Here is a 15,918-nt window from a genome sequence, read left to right as displayed (position 1 = left end):
CATCCAAACTTGCTACAATCCTATCAGCAGGAACTGAAGAGAGGTAAAACAAACTGGTTTTGAATTTTGGATCTTGTCTCACCAGGACAGGCTCAGGTAGATCCCCAATAGTGAAGGCCCTAGAACAGTTAGAGAGCATGAAAACCTAACAAACAAAGAAAAACAAAAGTGGGACCATTATTCCTCTAACTTATTATGTTAGAATTACGTAAACCTCAGCTAGTTTCTTAAGCTCTTTGGTCATTTGTTTCATTCACTGGTACCAAGAGGAGGCTGGGTTTTCTCTGTGATCATTTTGCTTGCCAAGACAATGAGTTGACCTGTCTTTGCTTCCAGCACATTGTCATGGACATGTGTAGTTTCTCTTTGCCTAGCTCTTTCTCCTGATAACACAATCCATCTCCCGCTTTTGGAGAACCACACCTTTCCTATTGTCTACCATGCAGCTTGTGTGGGAGTAACCCCACCTCTGGCTCCAGGGCTGAGCATGTCAATAAGTCTGGTCAATCAAAATACCAGATCTCTTCTATGTTAATGATTGGTTCAGGAGTTGACATGTGACCCAAGTCAGCCAATGAGAACTCTGCTTGGGAAAAAGTATCTCTTCCTTCAGTCTACAAATCTGGTAGAAGGTAAGTCTAGAGCTGCTGATGGCCATCTTTGCCATTGTTTGAGGAAGGTCTATGGAGAATAAAGTAATAAATAAACACACAGGAAAGCAGAGCCTATAGAGATTGAGATCCTTTCATCTGACTTATTTCTGAAAGTTTTTCAAGAGAAAGAAGCCTAGGGGCTGCAACAGCAACAGTGACCCATATAGAGTGTGGCAGTTATACAAGGAGGTAGCCAGACATCAAGGAGACGGAAACCTGGCCATGTACTTTCCAGGTTCAGCAGTGATTCCCAGACTTCAGACGAGCCATGAATAATCTTTGGTTTAGAGTAAATCTGATCATATTGTTTAGGTTCAAAGAGAGATCCTAGGCCAGCAGCATCAGCATCATCTGGGAACTTACCTGAAATGCAGATTCCAAGGCCATACTCCAGACCTACTAAATCAGAAATGCAGAAATCTTTTTAATAAACCCTCCAGGTGATTATGATGCACACTCAAAACTGTTGGAAATGAAGAGCAGGGGAAAGTGCCTTTCCTATGAGTTACCTGATGAAACTTGAATTTATTGCTTTCAGATGTTTTAAGTCAAAGGTAATTCAGCCAGCAGTGTGTTAACAGGTTGCCCACCCCATAAACAGAGAAAGTAGAATTTATTTCTTCATGTAAGAAACCCATTAAAGTGCTGTTTTTTCCCCCTTCTTCGTTGAATTCCACACAAACTATACAAAACACATGTCAACCTCAACTATTTTCCAGAAAAATAGAGGAAAGCACCACAGGGCTAAAATTAAGCCACAGGCTCCTCCCTTCTCACAAACTCTTCTGATTTCTAACTGCCAGAAAGCTCTTATTCTATTAGCCCATCCTCTGAAGGCCTGTGGATGCCTTTGGGATAGTGTTTCCTTCATGTTTATGGCACACTTGGAGGAATACCAGCTTTATTTTGGATTTCTGCAGGGCTGTTTTCAAAGCAATTTCACAAAGCGTTCATAATTTAATACCTGTAAGATGTTGCTCAGTCAGGGATGCAAGGTTAGCAGAAAACCCTTCTTTGAATCCTGCCAAGCCTTGAACATGCTCATTGGTGCACAGTGCTGCTGCTTTTTAGGCTGAAGAGCCTGAACGTCTTCCTCCACTAGAGGAGCGTCTTATGCTGCAGGAGCAAGGCTGAGGAAGACAGTCTTTATTTCTCTAGTAAGAGTCAACCAACACTACAGTCCCAGTAAAAATACAGTACCTATGACCACTGATTTTCCAACACATTAGGTCATGCACATTTTGTTTCATAGACTTACTGTGAAAGCAATCAGATACTTCATGTGTTTGGGGAAAACTCAATAGGCCATAAAGAACTCCCCTCACTTTCTTCCTTGACGGATGCTTTTGTGGTCTCTTGAACACTTCTAGAAATGGGCCACACATTACTTTGTGGCCATCTGGAAAACTACAAAGCATCAAAGCATGAATGTGTCAGATATACCCACATTCCTACGTATGGTGCTAGATTGCCAAAACAGGACTGCAGAGAAGTTACATGAGAACCAACTTTGAGATTCTTAGCAGACCATGCATATTATCTTACAGATGGAATCAGATATTCCAAGAATGAGGTTGAAATGGTAGATAATATTTCTTTGGAGAGGATTCGTGTGGATTTGCTGTGAGTTCCACCTCCCTCTATTAAATAGTATAAAATATAAGTATCATTATGAATAGGGACTCTTTGCAGAGTAAACTATATTATATATCTAGACCATGGTTTTTTAACTTTAGCACTAATGACATTTGGGCTGGATAATTTTTTTGTGGTGAAAGCCTATTGAATACTTAGTTTAGTAGCATCCCTGGTCTCTACTCAATTGATAACAGCACTCCCACCCTCAGTTGTGACAATCAAAATTTCCTCTGCATATTGCCAATGTTCTCTGGTGGACAAAATCACCCCAGTAGAGAAGCTGTCTTAGTCCATTTGTGTTGCTATAAACAAATACCTAATCCTGAGTAATTTATAAAGAAAAGAGATTTATTTGGCTCATGGCTTTTTACAGGCTGCAGAAGAAGTATGACAGCAGCATCTACTTCTGGCGAGGGCCACAGTCTGTGTCCACTCATGGTGAAAGGTGAAGGGGAGCTGCCTGTACAGAAATCACTTGGTTAGAGGGAAAGCTAGAGAGACAGAGGCAGTACTAGGTTCATTCTAACAACAAGCTTTCATGGAACGATAGAGGGAAAAGTCACTCACCCCTCATCCTCCACAGGGAGGACATTAATCTATTCATGAGGGGTCCATCCCTATGACCCAAATGTCTCCCGTTAGGCCCTACCTCTAACTTGGGATCAAATTTCAACATGAGGTTTGTGGGAACAAACACCTAAACTATAGTAGAAACATTGCTCTTGACTTTATTGTCTCTGAAAATTATTTTGTGCATATATGTGTAGAGAGAGAGACAGAGAGAGAGTGTGAGTGTGTGTGTGTGTGTGTGTGTGTGTGTGTTTGAAATGGTACCTACCTGCTTACTTGAGCAGGAAAACGGGGAAGAATACCTTTACTTCACATGGTTAAGAGGTCTCAGAAGAAGACAGCTGCTGGGATGCAGCATCAAGAATTACTTTGCTTTCCTTGAAAAAGGCTTTATCTCTCTTTCATTTATGAAGCTTAGTTTTACTGGATACAAAATTCTTGGCTGGTAATTCTTTTGTTTAAGGAAGTTAAAGATAGGACCTCAATTCTTTCTAGTGTTTAGGATGTCTGCTGAGAAATCTGCTGTTAATCTGATAGGTTTTCCTTTATAAGTTATCTGGTGCTTTTGCCTCACAGCTCTTAGGATTCTTTCCTTCATCTTGACTTTAGATAACCTGATGACTATGTGCCTAGGTGAAGACTTTTTGTGATGAATTTCCTGGGTGCTCTTTGAGCTTCTCGTATTTGGATGTCTAGATCTCTAGCAAGGCCAGGGAAATTGTTTTTCTTTTTCCCTCAAATAAGTTTTCCAAACTTTTAGATTTCTCTTCTTCCTCAGGACACCAATTATTCTTAGGTTTGATCATTTAACATAATCCCAAACTTCTTGGAGGCTTTGTTCATTTTTTTTTCTTGGTCTGTGTTGGATTGAGTTCATTCAAAAGTGTTGTCTTTGAGCTCTGAAGTTCTTTCTTCTACTTGTTGAATTCTATTATTGTAACTTTCCAGTGTATTTTGTATTTCTGTAAGTGTGTCTTTCGTTTCCAAAAATTGTGAATTTTTAAAATTTATTATACCTATTTCTCTAGAGATCTCTTCATCCATATCCTGTTGTTTTGTGTTTTTTTGCTATTTGTTTTGTTTTTTTCTTCTTTTAGGACCTCTGGTTAGCCACGAAGTCACAGGCAGTGGAATTAGCAGTTGTTTTCTCCTTTCTTAGAGTGGGTTTGTTCAGTTACGAGTTGCTGTAATGACTTGAGTTGGTTGGCCTCCAGCCAGTAGGTGGCGCTATCAAGAGCGCATCAGCAGTGGTAGCATAGGGAGGATACAAGATTGCCCTAAGGTTGCCTGGATAAACATTCTGGTTTCTCAAGTGACGAGGGGGCCCATAGAGCTCCCAAGAGATTATGTCTTTTGTCTATTGTCTTTGGCTACTAGGGTGGGTAGAGAAAGAACATCAGGTGGGGGCAGGGATAGGTATGTCTGAGCTCTGACTCTCCTTGGGTGGGGCTTGTTGTGGCCACTGTGGGGGATCAGAGTGTGGTTCTCAGATCAATGGAGTTATGTTCCAAGGAGGGTTATGGCTACCTCCGCTGCTTTGTACAGGACGCCAGGGAAGTGGGGAAAAGTTGGCACTGACAGGCCTCACCCAGCTGCCACACAGCCAGAAAGGTCAGTCTCACTTCCACCATGCCTCACAATAGCACCAAGTTTATAACCAGGCAGCTAGTGTACAAGGCTGAGATCTTGTCCCAGGCTACAAGTCTCCCCACTGAGAAAGCAAGCAGGGCTTTCAGGCTTCACTCCTGTCCGCTTCTGTGCTTATATCTGCACTTCCTGTTTGCCATCCTCATCTCACCAATGATTCTGCCCAGGAAAATTTGCGCTAGGTTAAAATTATTACAAAGTTCAGCTGGGAGTTTCCGTCTCCCTGTGGTCCTTCTTCAATTCCATTAGCAGCCCTCCCCAAGGAACCCTGTGAGATAGGGTCAGAAATGGCTTCCCTGGGCTTCCCTGGGGACCAGGAGTACCTATAGGGCTCTTCTCGCTGCTTCTTCTACTTTTATATTTCCTTTGGTTCTCTAAATTTGTTCCACCTCTGGGTAATCTTTCTCCTATGATCTGGATTTTCAGGTTCCCCAGTGAGGATATGTGTTCAGAGTTCCCCCTCACACTTTTGGGCACTCACAGTTTTCTGGCTGTCTCATGGAGTTTACAGCAGCAAAGCACTTCTTTCAAAGGGTGTGTGAATTCTTTCAGTTTTGCTGGTATGTTCCTGCAGTAGTTCTTGGAGCAAAAGTTCATGATGTGAATTCTGTCCATTTGAGTCGGAGCTTCACTGTTCTGTCTATTTGAGTGGGACACACTGCTCTGTCCATTTGAGTGGGAGCTGCCAGGTAGTCCTGCCTGCTATACACTTTTTTTCTGATCTCCAAAAGTCTTTATATTAAATTATCTGTTAACATTATTGGTATGGTTTCTCTTTTGCTGGCTGTGCTTTGGTGGGAACAAGGGCAACAGGGATTTGTCTGCATCATCTTTCTGATGGGACCAGCATAGTGACAGCAGTTCTGCCTCAAGGTACTGGCATGATCAGCAGCAGAGCCAGCAGAGGCTTACAGAGAAGGAGTTTGTGATAGTAGGAAGCACCTCCTGGGTGGACAAATTGGAGGCACCCATAAGAAAAGGGTCTCTTTATCCCAGATCTAAGGTTAACTATGGGTTAGTTTCTGTTTTCTTCATAACAAAATAGTCTAATCAGGTTTAAAAAAAACTATCAGTAGATCATATATAATAAGGATATTATCTTATGAACCTTTTGTTTCAGTTTTATATAAATGCATGTGTGTATACTGGTATCTAATATGAAATGCTTTTTCTATTGTAAGACTGGAAAAAGAAAAGGGAGAAAGAGCTGGTGGACAACACTTGGGATTCCTGTCCAATCTTGAGATTTCTGTGATTATTTTTAAATTCGAGGAAAACTGACCTGAGCAAATGTCTGCACATTCTGTCTGTTAAACTAAGTTTAGCTTAAAGCTGCCTTCTAACATATTTTAGGTTCAGTCTAAAGGTTTCTCCATCCGTAGTAAACTGTAACATAACTGGATATGCAATCAGACTGTAACCTTCTCCTGTACCAATCACCCAATTTTGGTCAATCATAGGTGGCCAACTATTCAAATTGTGTTTAAGGCAAACACTGAGCTGTAACCAATCCAGCTGTTTCTGTGCCTCCCTTTCCTTTTCTGTACATCACTTTCCTTTTTCAGGCCATAAATCTGATCCTACCATACAGCAGTGCCAGAACCACTCTGAACCTATTCTGGCTCTGGGGGCTTCCCAATTTGTGAATCGTTCTTTGCTTATTTAAATCCTATTAAAGTTAATTTGTCTTAAGTTTTTCTTTTAATAAGCCTTAGGAGCCTTTCCTTCACTAAAAGTGCTTTCAGTAGGAAATGCCTGGCCTCCCTCAAACCTGACAAATGGAGGACCCAGGAAAGCTGGAGGATTCATGGACAGGCCTTGTGCCTTGGACCCTGACTACCGTTTCTCATGAAAGCTGCTGTGTCAGCCCTGGCTTTGCTGCTGTCATCCCATTATTGCTCTCATTTAAACTATTAAGCACACATGCCTCCCCTACTCATTAATGTAAGTGGAGGGCAGAATCTACCACCTTAAATGAAGTAAAATTATATCAGCTTTTTAACTTCTAAACATGGCATTTGAAATGTTCTGGACCCTGTGCTAAGCATTATTGGGCTTTATCCAATCCAGCATTGTCTGGGCTTCTGAATTAGCTTTCTCTTTCTTTCTAAAACTCTTTAATTTCCTACACATACCACTTCCCTTTCATGATAATCCCAGGTAACAGGTATCTGAGGTTAGAATGCTGGTGCCTCCTCAAAAATACCAAAACCAGCTGGGTAGCACCTTCACCTCAGAAGCACAGGTCTTCTCTAAAATGTCTGCTCATAGATTGACCGTGTTTGGGCAGAAAACTGGGATGGAAGTGTCAGTCCTGACCAAGAGTAAAAGGGCCAAAACTACTCTAAAAACCGAGAGTGAGCTATTCTTCTGGAGTTTATTTTTAAAAAATACTCCTAGTGCAAAAGGACAAGGGCCAAATTTAACTACTCAGAAACTAGGTTTCTGCCATCGTATATATTTTCACCACCAAGCTCCTCCTCCAGGCCACCTACTCTAATAAACCAGAACCTAGTCCTGTCATTATATGGTGAACTTCTCGGAGTGCTTCAGCAACATCTTGACATTCAATCATGTATACTTCATTTTGGTTCTGAGCTGGACTATACTGCAGAGAGTTTTAGAGACTCTTTCATGCTCAGAATAATAAAGGAAACAGTTATTTTAAGTGCCATTAATGAAGGGCCAGAGGATTCCATTCACAAAAGAATGCAGGGGGGAAAGATATTATTTGATTGTGAATTCACTTTGTCCTTTCAGGCTCTACAAATCTTCAGAAACTTTAAAATTCCAATTCTATGACAAAACTTGGATGAGTTGCATAGAGATTATTTGATCTAATGTTGCAGGCAAGAAAATAAGAACCAAGACATTTAAATGACTAATGTGAGTTCATTTAACTGTTTATCAGCAAAGCTATTGGACATAACATTGATTTCCAATAGATAATTTATTTTAGGAACAGCAAATATCATCTATTGTTAAGCAGCACACCATATGGCAGGAGAATTGCAATTTCACAAGCATTTACTTGACACTGAACATTTAATTTAAAAGTTTGCATCAACTAGAAAGCCCCTAATGGAATATCTGGCTCAAGCTCCAGATGGCTTACTGCTCCTCCCTCACAATCTACCATGCTAATAAAAACGAACATTGTTATCCAAGCAGGTAGAGACAAACAGCATCATTTTCTTGCTCAGATGAATGTATGTGTAACTGCGGACAAAGGTGTATGTGTACCAAAATGAGATTCTCAAGAAGTGCAGATGAAATTATAGATCTGCAAACCTATGTAATGTCTTAAGAAATGGTGAGACCTCAGCTACCCTGTTGGAATTTAACACTCAATATTTCAAATGCCAATGTTTTGATATATTATTTAGTTGGAGAAAGGAGATACCACTATACTTGTGAGTCTTAATGGAGTACTTTGCAAACTTTAATGTCAACTGGGGATCTTGTTTAAATCACAGATTCAGGACCATGCGGTGGCTCATGCTTGTAATCCAAGCTCTTTAGCAGCTTGAGGTAGGAGGATTGCTTGAGGCCAGGAGTTCAAGATCACCCTGCACAACATAGCAATACCTTGTCTCTACAAAATAAAAAAAAAAATTAGCCCAAATCTGGTGGTGCCACCTGTAGTCCCAGCTACTCAAGAGGTTAAGATGGGAGGGTTGCTTGAACCCAGAAATTTGAGGTAACAGTGAGCTATTATCATGCCACTGCATTCCAACATGGGTGACACAGCAGGACCCTATCTCTAAAAAAAGAAGGGGAAAAAAACCCCCAAAAAACAAATTCAGATTCTGTACGTCTTGGGTGGGGTCTGAGATACTGCCTAGGTGATGCTGTTGCCATTGTTGTTGCTGCTGCTACTGTTTGCTGGGACCACACTTTTTAAGTAGCAAGATCTAGTACATTTGTATATGAAGATGAGTAGTGGAAAGACCCTGGAGGCAGAACTACAGGCACCTAAGCTTTTTTTCTACCATTTAGTAGGTGAATAATCTTAGGAAAATCCTTGAACCGCTTTGAGGATTAGTTTTCTCTTGAGAAAAATTAAATAATAATGATGATACTTGTTCCAAGCAAATGAGAAAATACATGGGCAAGTGGTTTTGAAAAGCCACTCTATATAAATAATTGCTAGCTCTGCTAGGATATCATTCTACTATGTGCTCAATCTGAACTCTTAAAGGAAAATGCTTTATGGTTACTTGCTAGGGAAAAGTTTCTCAATAAAATTCAGAGAGTGAATTTTTCTCTATCTGAACTTGGTAATCAAATTTCTAATCTTTTTTTGGAAAGAAAGTGTCTTGAAGGACACTTTCAAGAGCAAGTGGCTTGGTGGCTAATGTGCCAACAAACACAAGAGCATATTTAACCTTCATGCACTGTGTTTGGTCTTCTTGAGGTTTAATTTAACCGATGACGTTCATAGGCTACAGTGTAAAAAGTGAACCTGACAGTAAATAACTGTGCAAGCTATTTGCTTTATTATAGACTTAGGACTTCGGAGTGCTTTCCAGACAACGGTGGGTCTTGAAAAGATGGCACTGCAAGCTGTGCAAACATACAGTGTGTGCAGACAAACTTCTGCTTGGTTAATGGATATCTCACAGCTGAGCAAACTGAAGGGCTATTTGTTAGGTCTCCTTTCCCTTCCATGGTAAACCAAGCAGGAAAGTGAATTCCATTGGGATAACCCACAGGATGCCTCTCTTACGTAAATAGCAGATTTGTAAAAAGCTCTCTGTCCACACCATCCCTATTTACATCACAAATGGCTTTCCTGGAGCATTTTAAGCTTCCAGTGCAGGCTAATGGAAGGGATAGATTTATCTGTTACACTATGGTCCTCTTTATCTTCCTTGCCTCCTCCGTTCCCTCCACTAAATAAAAGCAATAAGATCACTCCAATTTATAATCGGTCCTATATTAATGGAATGGGAATGATTCCACAATAACAGCTTTAAAGAACCCATACAATTAATAAAAATGGAACCATACTTGATTCTGAGTGTCCCGAGAATACTTCTTCCCTAACAAGACAATATTTCAGCAATGCAAGAAGTGCTTAGTGTTTATTTTATAAAACTACCTGAAGACAAAAGCCAAGAATAATATTCTCTCTTGAATTAATAAAGAAGAGATTACCTCTAGCAAGCACTTTAAAAATATTTGTTCTTATAGCTCATTGGTGAAGAGGGCAGCCATTTAGTCGGACCTTTGTTCAAATTCCAGTTTCATGTCTTTTCAGTTGTATGATCTTGGATTACTTACTGAATTTCTTATACTTCAGTCTCATCATCTATAAAATGGGGTAACACTAGCATGCATGGAATCACTGTGAGGCTTAAATAAGATATTTTATATATAATGTTTAGTATAAGACTTGGTACATAGTAAATACTCAAAAATACTGCTTATTTTTACTAGCATTATCTGCATGCTAACCCACTGACATCACAGTATTACCTACAAACTGGTAGTATACATTTTCTGGGGCCAGAAGTTTATAGAAGCAATCTCTAGGGTCCTGTGGATGTCTGCATTCAGGAGATATTGATAGTCATAAAGACAGCAGCTACCATTAATTGAGGAAGACAGAACCAAATGTTTTACGTGTGTCAATTCTCAGGACAATGCTAAGATATTTCGTCTTCATTTACAAATGAAGAAAGCAAGATGTGGAGACTGCTATGTTTTGATTATGGCTTGTCCTCTTCAAAATTCCTGTTGAAATTTTATCCCCAGTGCATGAGTGTTAGGACCTGGGGCCTAGTGGGAGATGTTTGGGTCGTGGGAGCAGTTGCCTCATGAATAGATTAATGCCCTCCTGTGGGAGTCAATGAGAGTAGGTTGTTAAAAAAGAGTCTGGCTTCCTCAGTTTCTCTCTTTTGTTTCCTTCCTTGCCGTGTGATCTCTCTGCCCATGCCCCCTTCCCTTTCACTTTCCACCAAGAGTGAAAGCAGCATGAGGCCTTCACCAGAAGCTGCGTAGATGGCTTTGCCATGCTTCTTATACTTCCTAGCCTACAGAACTGTGAGCGAAGCTATCCTCTTTTCTTTATAAATTACCCATCCTCAGGGATCCTATTAGAGCAACACAAATATGGACTAAGACAGAGATGTGCCTGGAAGGTTGTAAAGTCAACATTTGAACTCCTGAATGTCAAACCTTTGAGTCCCACAATCTGACATACTAATTAACACACATGCTAAAGCTGAGATGGCTCACACTTGCTTGGGTTTACTCATACCCAACAGTTGTACCTGCTGAGAGTATTTGGAAACTTTCTGGGGTTCATATTCCTCCCAGAAAATTATAGAATTTGGGGAGGTTACAACACTTGATTTGTTAAAATGATTCCTTCTATCCAAAACAGGGGTTCCTGATTGTTTCAAAGATGTGCTTTGACTTGTAAGGAGAAAGATCTACAGAAAGCTTTCACTCTGACAGGGAAGACATCTCTGTCATCATCATTTGTTCGTAAGTCTTGCCTTCATGTATCACAACAAATACCCACAGCATGATTTCAGGCTTCCATAGCCAACCAGGTAAGGTCATCTCTACCTGTTCATTGGTGTCCAAGTTCCTTCAAGGAAGTACAAACCCATTCTGTTATCACAGATTATGTTAAGCACAAATATCCCTGGGAAAAGCAGCAAAATGACATGTTACAGACTGAGCATTTGTGAAATAAAAAATATCATGGCTTTTGAGTTCAATAGACCTGAGTTTGCTATCTGAGTAAGCAAGTTTCTTTCAACTTCTCTAAGCCTCTTTAAGATAAGTCTAATAAAAATTACCTCATGGATCATTGCAAAGATCAAATGAGATAACATTTCTAAATCACTTAGCTGTTGGAATATAGTAAATGTATCAGCTGTAGCTATTATTATTTCTAGTTACTTTCCAGAGAGTAATTTGGAGTGATAGCAAAGGCTTCTGGATACCCGTGAAATATACGGAATGTTCTGGGGGTGGTGAGGATAGCATCTGGAGAGAAAGATAGCAGTAGGAAGAGACAGGCTTGTCAAAGTAGTTACATTCCAGGGACACTCATGGTGAGCCCTACTGTGTATGATCCTCCCTTTGATTGAGGGCATATTCTAAGTGTGCACACTTGATCCCCCTTACAGAGCTTCTAAAAGTGACTCGGGAATACTAATCTGTTTAAAAAGTGGAAAGTCCATCTTGTTCAGCTTTGAATTGACATTTTTCAGAAGAGTCATAAAGAAGACGACTTATTTTAAACCTAGAATTTCAAAGGAAAATAGAATGAGTAGGCCTTAGAAAAGATGGTAGGAGTAACCAAGAACTTTTTATAACTTATAAGAGTAATTGTGCTGTTCTTTCCTGCAGCCCAGGAGGTTCATTAAATAAAGTGCTTGATAAAGGTTCATTAATGAAATGCTGATGGTTGTCTCAAGGTTTTATTCAATGATCAATGATGTGAGGTGCTAAATTTTGGTGTGTCTGAGTCTTATTATAAAGTTTCTTTCCAAGACATACCAGAATCTAACGAACATATGAAAAAAAAATGCTCAAAATCACCAATCATCAGAGAGATGCAAATCAAAACCTCAGAGAGATACTTTTTAATAAAGCTGCATCACTTTATTAAAAAGTCAGAAAATGACAGATGTTGGTAAAGTTGCAGATAAAAGGAAACACTTACACATTGTTGATGGGAATGCAAATTAATTCAGCCCTCTTGGAAAGCAATTTGGAGATTTCCCAAAGAACTAAAAATAGAATTACCATTTGACCCAGCAGTCTCATTACTGGGTATAAACCCAAATGAAAATAAATTGTTTTTTTTTTTTTTAACTTTTATTTTAGGGTTGGGAGTACATGTGAAGGTTTGTTACATAGGTAAACTCTTACCATTGGAGTTTGTTGTACGTGTTATTTCATCATCCAAGTATTAAGCCCAGTAACTAACATTTATCTTTTCTGCTCCTCTCCGTTCTTCAACCCTCCCCCTCAAGTGGACCCCAGTGTCTGTTGTTTCCTTCTTTGTGTTTATAAGTTCCTTATCATTTAATTCCCGCTTGTAAGTGAGAACCTGCAGTATTTGGTTTTCTGCTCCTGCGTTAGTTTTCTAAGGATAATAGCCTCCAGCTCCATCCATGTTCTCACAAAAGACATGATCTCATTCATTTTACGGATGCCTAGTATTCTATGGTGTACATGCAACACATTTTCTTTATCCAGTCTGTCATTGATGGGTGTTTATGTTGATTCCACGTCTTTGCTATTGTGAATAGTACTGCAGTGAGCATTTGTATGCATGTGTCTTTATGGTAGAATGCTTTATATTCATCTGGGTATATACCCAGTAATGGTGTTGCTCTACCAACAAGACATTTGCACTCATATGTTTATCACAGCACTATTCACAATGGCAAAGACATGGAATCAACCCAGGTACCCACCAATAGTGGATAAGATAAAGAAAATGTGGTATGTATACACCGTATACACCATGGAATACTATGCAGCCATAAAAAAGAACAAAATCACGTCCTTTGCAGCAACATGGATGCAGGTGGAAGCCATTATCCTCAGCAAATTAACACACAGAAACAGAAAACTTAACACTATATGTTCTCAATTATAAGCGGGAGCCAAACATTGGCAACACATGGACACAAAGACGGGAACAATAGACACTGGGGACTGCAAAAGCAGGGAAGGAGGTTAAGGTTGAAAAACTACCTGTCGGATAGTATGTTTCCTACTTGGGCAATGGGATCATTAGAAGCCAAACCTCAGCATTATGCATTGTAACAAACCTGCACGATACCTCATGAATCTAAAATAAAAAATAAAATTTTAACAAAGTTTTTTCTAGGTATACACACAGGCAAATATCTCTCACTTCAGCTTTCTTCAGCAGAAATACCCTTTCAAAACCTGGTTAAAATGCAAGTACTCCCTAAAGAACAACACTTTAGGAATTTCTGGTTACTTACTTGGTTATTTTCATGGAAGCACCTGCTAATGGCATGTTGGAACTCAGAACAAAATAACTTTTTATCAGTAAATATGGAGAGACTAAATTAGTGAACACATAACCTTAATTATGAGCATTTCCGCTGAATGCTAAGAGGGACAAAATTTTTAAAAAAGAAGAAATCTGTAGGCACCTGGACAAGTTGCTTCTGAAACCTTAGCTGCATCAGAACCATCTGAAGGATTTGTTAAAATGTAGGTTCCTAGGTACCACCACCAGAGACTCTGATTCGGTAGGTGTGGGATGGGAGCCAAGGATTTGTATTTCTAAAATGTTCACATGTGATGCTGCTGTTATGAGGACCACACTTTGAATGGCAATAATGGAGCATGTTGTGGGTTGCATATATGTGTAGGGACTAGAGGAGTCATGTGGGAAGATGAGGAGGACTTCCAAACACTAAAGAATGTATCTGGAGCTCGACTTTAATAGAATGTGGGGAAAGATTTACAAATCCAACAGAATTAGTGGTGGATGCTCTCCAGATTTTGCATATGCCATATCTCTCACTACGAACATGCTTAAGTTTTTAACCATCTGCTTAAGCCCAATTATCTTTTAAAGGTTTGTGCTACCATCACCTCTGTGAGTTGTTCCCTGACCATCCAAGGCTGAGTCACTGCCATTTTTCAGCATACTACCATGGCACTCTAATAACACATTTCACATTAACCTGTAATCTCTTGTTTGCACCTCTTTCTCCCTAATCATGAGTGCAGCAAGCTTGCAGCATGTCATAGTTATTTTTGTATCCATTGCACCTGGTGTCATGCCTTTCATGTAACTGACATGCAGTAAATGATTGTGGGATTAGTGAAAGCAAATTGGGGACTAATTTAGATTTACTTTAAAGAAGTAATAATTTATCTGCTCTATTTTACTGCAAAACTCTTTAGAATCATCTGTACCTGCGCCTCTACTTTCCTCCCATTCTATATTGAACCAACTTCAGTTAGTTCAAGTGGCTGGAAGTTGGTCTATCTTTACTTAAGCTTTCATCTCCATCTCTCCATCTTTAAATGTCACCAAAGATGTTCACTTTGCTTAATCTAATACTTTAATTTGGATTAAATGAAATTATTTAATTTGAATTAAATAATTTAACCAAGCAGTAGCATTTGAAGTTTTGATTCCATTGGCTTTTTAATTGAATCTTTCCTTGAATTACCTCTCTGGGTACATATTCCCATTTTTTTTGCTCTTTGGCTATACATTCTCAGTATTTTTTTTGCTGATTTTTTTTCTCTTCTCTTTGACACCTTAATATTGGGCTGTTCCAAGGCCCTGTCCTTTGACCTCTTCGTTTTTCTGTCTACAATCATTGGTGACCATCTCCAATCTCAAGGCTTGAATGCCATTGGTACAGTGATGACTCTGTTTCACCTCTAGCCTCAATCTCTCTACTGAATCCTGGATATAATTCTCCACTTAGATAACTAATGTAACTCATTCAATGGCTTTTTTAACTTATTGAAGGCACATTAAATTTAACTTTATCAACATTGAACCCGCCTGATCTCTAATACCCCTATACTAGTTCCTTCCGTAGACTTATATTAGTAAATGTCAGTCTATTTTCCAGTGGATCATAGCTGGAACTTCAGAATAAGCTTTGCCTCTTCATTTTGTGTTACATGACACCTTAAGCTAATCTCTCCTCTATCTCTGAAATGTATTCAAAATGCATCCACTTCCTACCAACTTCACTATGTCTATTCAAGTGCATCACCTCTCACCTGGAATATTGTAACAGCCTCATGACTGATCTTTTGCTACAGCCTTGCCCTAGATAGTTTGACATAAACTCTGCAGTATATAGTCAACAAAGTAACACAAGTTTTAAATGGCTTTTAAGATTTCTTGTTCTTAAATCACTGTTCTGCTCAAAACACTTCAATGGCTTCACATCTCAGAGTAAAACCCTCAATCCTTACAATGGCCTGTGTCTCTGACCTACTCTCCTACCACTCCTAGCCTTGCTCACTGTGCTCTGGCCACCGCAGCCTTCTAACTGTTCTGCACACCAAATGCATTCTTGCCCTAGGACTTGTACTTGCTGCCTCTTCTGCATGGAAAGCTCTTTCTCCAGGCATTCTCATTTCCTTTAGCTTTCTGCTGAGATATTAGCTTGTCACAAAGATTCCGACAACTCTGTCTAATACACTTCCCGTTAACTCTCTTTCCCTGTATACTGCTCTATTATTCTTCATAGTACCGATATATAGTTATTTTTTGTTTGTTTTTTCCTGTCTCTTCCAACTAGAACAAAACTTTCCAAAGAAAGAGAAGTTATCCAGTTTGTTCACTACTTTATCTCCAGTGCCTAAACTAGTGCCAGACACATGGAATTGAATAGATGAGCAAAAGTAACACATGTGGTAA

This window comes from Theropithecus gelada, chromosome 2 (assembly GCF_003255815.1).
Source record: "Theropithecus gelada isolate Dixy chromosome 2, Tgel_1.0, whole genome shotgun sequence".
Classification (NCBI taxonomy): Eukaryota; Metazoa; Chordata; class Mammalia; order Primates; family Cercopithecidae; genus Theropithecus; species Theropithecus gelada.
Note: the sequence above shows the minus strand (reverse complement) of the source record.